The sequence below is a fragment of the Neoarius graeffei genome, chromosome 19 (genome assembly GCF_027579695.1).
Source record: "Neoarius graeffei isolate fNeoGra1 chromosome 19, fNeoGra1.pri, whole genome shotgun sequence".
NCBI classification, from domain to species: Eukaryota; Metazoa; Chordata; class Actinopteri; order Siluriformes; family Ariidae; genus Neoarius; species Neoarius graeffei.
Window position 1 is genome coordinate 68,510,218 of NC_083587.1, and position 6,404 is coordinate 68,516,621.

Consider the following 6,404-nt stretch of genomic DNA (forward strand, 5'->3'; position numbering starts at 1 on the left):
TCTCCCGTCAAGGGGGGGGGGGGGAGTCGGCTGCGGGCCGGACGGGCGCCCGGCCTGAGTTGGGCGGTGGGGGTATGTGGCAGCGGGGGCGTGGTCAAGCGCCGGTCTGTGACAGGAGGGCGGAGTTGGGGAAGGTAAGTGGCAGAATCGCTTCACCTGAGTGTGATTAACCTATGTTTTGTGTGTGTTCTCCCCAGTAAACCGCGCCCTATTTAAGGAGGGAAAGTGAGAGCAGAGGGGAGCTCATCCCCGGACGAGACGCTGTGTGTGTGTGTCTCGCTCTATTGTGGAAAATTATTGTTAGACTGAAAAGTGTGGCAATAAAGCCTATGCACAAACCTGATCTCTGTCCTGCTGTCCTCTGTGCTCCACCCACTCGTAAGGAACTGCCACATCTACTTTTCATGCATTATAACTGCTTATCACTTTTTAGAAGAGTTTTTCAATTGAGATTTAAAGGCATTTCAAATTGGAAGAATGTTCAATAATTGTTGTACAGTAATGTTATTTGGCCATTAAGTGTTTGTTGTATGTGTAGTCTATTGCATCATTTTCAAATTTTATGCATTAAACCTGATGTAATGCATGATGCAAACAAGTTTTGTATACGAGTTTGATTAATTAAAGACATTAAAAGCAGGAACTGCCCTGTCTTATTTGAATGCTATACTAAAGAGGTCCTTCCAGGATGCTGCGCTTCTCCAACATGAACTGATTATCCATGCCTCCTGCTCACACAAACCGATCCCAGCCCAAACTGTTATGCATGATGGTGTATGATCTATACACTGTGCATGACTTCTTGGGCTATGTGAAGTTTTTGGTTTTGTTTATATCAGTGTATACCAGTGTAGGCAGCAATACTGACATCTCTGTTATAGAACAGTATCCTGTTACCTAGAATTATCACTCAATACTTTTTGCCTTCACTTACTGAATAATTACATAGCCATTACATAATTTACATGAAATGCAGAACTTGGCTGGAGTCAACTGGATTTATAGGCTTTCTGTTGTCCTCCTTTCATTTGCATCCATGGACCATGGGTATGAAAAAGTTCCATATCGGTCATTGACAGTACATCACAGTGTACACGCCAGGCGTGTATATAGCCATAAACCGATTTCTAATGATATGGCTTCCCCATTCCAGAACACCCCCACTTTTGGAAAGCTTGATACGCCCCTGGTGTCAGCCCTGTGATGACCTGGCGACTTGTCCAGGGTGTACCCCGCCTTTCGCCCGTAGTCAGCTGGGATAGGCTCCAGCTTGCCTGCGACCCTGTAGAACAGGATAAAGCGGCTACAGATAATGAGATGAGATGAGATGAGATGTTCAGTGCATGCAAAACTTTAACTGAAGGGGAGGACTTTCACATGATCTGTGATTGCCAACAAATTATTTCTGCGACCGGTGATTTGAGCCTGTTTCTATTCCTGTGATGTGTGATTGAAAATGTTGATGTTTATGACCCCCAGGGGCGGATCTGGGGGAGGGGTTTAACCCCCCAACCCCCTTCAGCGACCGGGGGGGGGGGGGGTATAAAAGAGTAAACACAACAGAAAGCTTGAAGCAAGTAAAATTATTCAAAATATGCTAAAATTCACTGAATGAACATATACAGTTTCATTTCCCAGGGCGCCTTCGGGCCGCTCGCTGATGCTTTTCATAGAAATTATCAATCCAATCCAATCCCTGCCCCTATCCCGTGACCCCCTCCACCCTGTTAACTTGGCAGGAAAAGGGCCTATGCTGGCTGACCTCTATCCCATCATGCTTTGCGGCTCCGGATCGCGTTGGTCTTTCAAAACCCATTGAAGGAGCGACTTCTGGCCTCCCGGTTTGTTTTTATTGGTGCGAAGGGAAGGTGTTTGGTTATAATTGGAGAGTTTTGATCGACAGAATCTTTCAAGGTAAGAATGTTACCCTTGCTATTGTTGTCACTATGTGAATGTAAGGTGATTAAGTCTGATGATATATGCAAATGTTATCGTTAAATGTTTATTTTAATGAATGTGTGTGAGTCTCCACCGCAGGAAAGTGCGCGCGGCGCCATGTTGTTTGTGGCGGATGATGAGCACGTGGTGGAGATCATTTTATGAAAAGATAGAAACACTACTTGAATAAATGATTTACATTTGTGATCTGTCAGTCTGAATATCTGCGTAGTGACATCCAGTATTAATAATATTACTGATTGATGTGTGGTATTTTATCATAAAATCCAACCATTTTTTAAATTTATGTCTTTAATTCATAAATGCATAATGCTCACTCGTTTTTATGTGGCCCATGACACTAACCATTTCCTTTTTATGTGTTTTTATAAATTATCAGAGAAAGGTTCTGACGCGCCTAGATGAAATTGTGTAGAATTATCTGTAGGTACTTACCTCTTGCCAGAGGTGGAAAGTAACGAATTACATTACTCGCGTTACTGTACTTGAGTAGCTTTTTTGTGTACTTATACTTTTTCAAGTAATTTTTAAAGAGTGTACTTTTACTTTTACTTAAGTATGTTTTGTTTTAAGTAGTGTACTTCAGTACATTTTACATCACAACCGTTACTGAGTAAAAAAAATAAATAAATAAAAAATAAAAAAAGGCTAAAACGGAGAAGGGGAAATGCGTTCTGGAAATGAATCACGGGAAGGACAGTTGTTGCGCGCGCGAGTCTCACACAGACGATGGCGGACATGCACCGGCGCTTTAAGGGGGGGGGCTTCGGGGGGCTCAAGCCCCTGGGCCACAGCCAATCAGCGGCCTTGTAATATTAATAAAATAATAAACTGTCGGAATCGTGGGCCTACATTAATGTACGGATAGAAATAAGGTTAGAAATAAATGAGCGCACAGTAGCCTGCTGTAAGAGACATGGTGGATGTGGTTCGCGAAACGAACACCCACAACTGGACCAGAATAAAATGGAACAAAATGTAACGTCACGCACGAAAGCACGCCAAAGACTGCAGACTACTGAGACACAAATTTAGAGGCTTTGAAAGATGAAGCGTTCACATGTTAGCGGGCACATAAAAGGAAAAAAAAGAGAGATGCAGGTAATGATAGAATCGTTGCCTAAAGTCACAGACTTTTTAAGGTAAGGATCACCAATCTGTTCAGAATATCAGCTACTTATCAGTTATCAGCCTACCAGCAGCTAGGCTATGTGCAGCTAGGCTAGATATGCTATGATCTGTCCAACAGTAAAATAAATCAGTTGTGATTTGAATACGTGTCGTGTGATTTGAGTTATAATCCTGTTAGTATAATAGCATATTTCAATGGGGATAATAAAATGTCTAAAACGGCATCTACTGAAGAAATTGATGAAAAGATTGTCGGCTATAATGTTCACAGTTCGGGCAGCAGACAGAGTAAGCATACTGAGGGGAATAGCAATACAAAGCTAGCGCAGATCCACATTTCTCGCTAGCTGTGTTGGGTGTGTTGTTAACCCGTGTGGATTTAGGTGAAATACTTGAGAAGTTCTGTGGTCAAGACAGCGTTTTAAGGTAAGGACACTTGATTATTAATGTTTGCCCACCGTGGCTTGTTGTTGACGAAAGGCCTACATGATTTTGCCTTATGCAGCTACTGCTAGCGTCATGCTTTGAACTAGGTTAAGCTCATTTGCGCTAAAGGATGGGTTTATTTGAAGGACTTTGATGTAGCTAGTTTCTTTTTAAAAAATCGTATGCTCAAAACAGTATGCCCGTGTTCATCATGTTTAACTTTTTTCTTGATGGAGTGCGTGAAATATTGTTGCAAGTGGTATTTCGATGCAGTCATGTCAAAAAGGCAGTTGAATGCACGGTCTTATTCAAGGAGAAGGAAGACTTGCATGATGCTTGAACATAGATCGGTAAAATAGACCCTAGTAGGACTTGGTTTCGTGTATTTCGGTCTGTAGAGTTAGGAGTTTGGCCGCTGTCCATGGTGTTTACATTTCATGTGGCCGCCGAGCCAAGTACCTTGACTTGCAGTGAATGTTTGTTTTCATGCCTCCGAGCTATTTTTCTGTATTTTATTTTTTAAAAGGACTTGTCTGTAGGTGTGTGTGTTTTATGTTTACAACACATAGGTCTACATTAGCACACACGTGCTTATGTGGTTATCTCTGGCCATGCCCCTGCGTGAAAGTTACGCAGTATCACTGTCCTGTCCGTGGTAATAATCAGAACCATCTCTGTAATGATAATGCGCGTGTTCTTCTCTCCCTCTGTGGTCGGATGTGTTGAGCGATGTGAGCGTGGGCCTTGCGCAGCTACGCTGAGCCAAACGTAACCTATCGTAGGCTTCTAGGCTAATTATGCACTTACACTGTAAATGCTTGACACGTATTGCAAATAAAATAAGAGTGTTTTCCTGGCCAACGGTAAGGGTAGGGTTGACAGGTAGCCTATGAGGGGCCTAGCCCCTGGGCCACGGATGCTGATAAAGCGCCCCTGCAGACATGGAGGAGACCGAGGAACCTGTGGTGGACGACCCTGCAGAAAACGCAATTTCTTCCAGTAATGAAGTGCACCCCTGGCCCTACATACGTGATCACTTCAGCTTCGTAGAGAAAAGGGGTGACAGTTTCATTATGCAATGCAGATTGTGTGCCCAAGAAGACAACCATTGCAGCATACAAAAATTCGACGTCTAATCTGCGCAAGCATGTTGAGGTAAGTATTGTCATTGGCATCATAATCACGGGCGCAGATAGAGGGTGGGACGGGTGGGATTCGTCCCACCCAGATTTAAATTCACCTCGTTCGGTCCCCCCCACTTATAGGGAGGAAAAAACGTCTATGCTGTCTTTCTTTGCATAAGGCAAACCTCACGGAAAAATCAAAAGACTAATTACCATTCGGTTTATTGAGGTGCACAGCAGTGTATACATAGTTGCAACAACTCACATAAAACAAAACAAAGACTGATATTCGGTTGGTTGAGCTGCGCAGACTGCACAGGTTGCGAGCTCGAGCTTGGTTGCTATGGTTACCCACAACAAGTTTGACAGGCATATCAGGGTTGGGGTTGGTTTGCTGGCAGCTTTGTCCCCCCCAGTTTTTTGTCCCCCCCAGTTCAAAAAACGTATCTGCGCCCCTGATCATAATGTTTCCTTTCCATAGTAAAAGCGACAATAGGCTGGTTATATTCCAAAAATAGTGGATGGCATTGCTAATGTTGAAGTAGCAACCTGTTGGTACTGTAACATAACGGTAACTAGTCTGTTATTCGGTTGGCTAATCGTGCAAGCAAGTTAGCTCGCCAACCTGACGTGATCAGTCCTCCTACCATTCTACGTCCAACAGGCCAGAAAGGAATACTAAGCAAAACAAATAATGTTTGAATTGAATTGTTCAATAACACACAGTGCACACAGGCAAGCTACGAGATTTCGGTGCAACATTTCACTTTCATATTTCGTGTACAATGCTTTGTGTGTGGTCAGGGCGATGTAAACGACATGACTGTGTGTATTGACCTTTTTTGTTTGTCTCAGTTTTAATGCAGCATTATCCTAAGCATTCAATTTGATACACTTCCTTTAAATAAAACTTCTGGGTTGAGATGTACATACGTATATCCTTGTTTCCTCTTCTTTTTCATTTTTGCACAACACAATGGAGGCAGAAAACACCCATTGTTAAAAGTAACGTTTTACTTTTACTCAAAGTACATTTTAAATGATCTACTTTTTACTTTTACTTGAGTAGATTTTTTGTCTGGTAACTTTACTTGTACTTAAGTAAAATTTCATCAGAGTAACAGTACTTGTACTTGAGTATAATATTTTAGTACTCTTTCCACCTCTGCCTCTTGCAAATATTTTATGTGTACATACATCACTTACTCTGACCATATAATGGTAAACAAGGATTTCCCAATTTATCATTGATTATAATTATATTTGCAGGCTCGCGCTGCTGTGGCTGCAACAGCTCAGGAGAGAACTACTGTACCAACCCACCATTCATCTGATTCAGAAACCAGAGACAGCTGTTCGCTCTTTCACTGCTAGAATTTCTATTATTGAATACTGGTTCACCATTAAATATTAAATATTTTCTAGAGCCAGAACAAAAATAATGTTTGGCATGTGTGTAAATATTGCAGTCAGTCTCTGTAGGTTTTTATGCCATTTTAGTGTAATGTAATATCTGACCAGCAGCCATCATAAAAGTGCAGAATAATACCTTTAAGTTCCTTTGCATATTCATGATTACATTTGATTCAGGTAATGCATGTCTTAATCTTCTATTTCATCCTGTGAAACTACAACACATGACCTGTTATGATTGTCAAGTGTACTAGTACACACAGGTTTTTAATATATATATATATATATATATATATATATATATATATATATATATATATATATTTCACATTTCTAACCTAACCTGGCTGA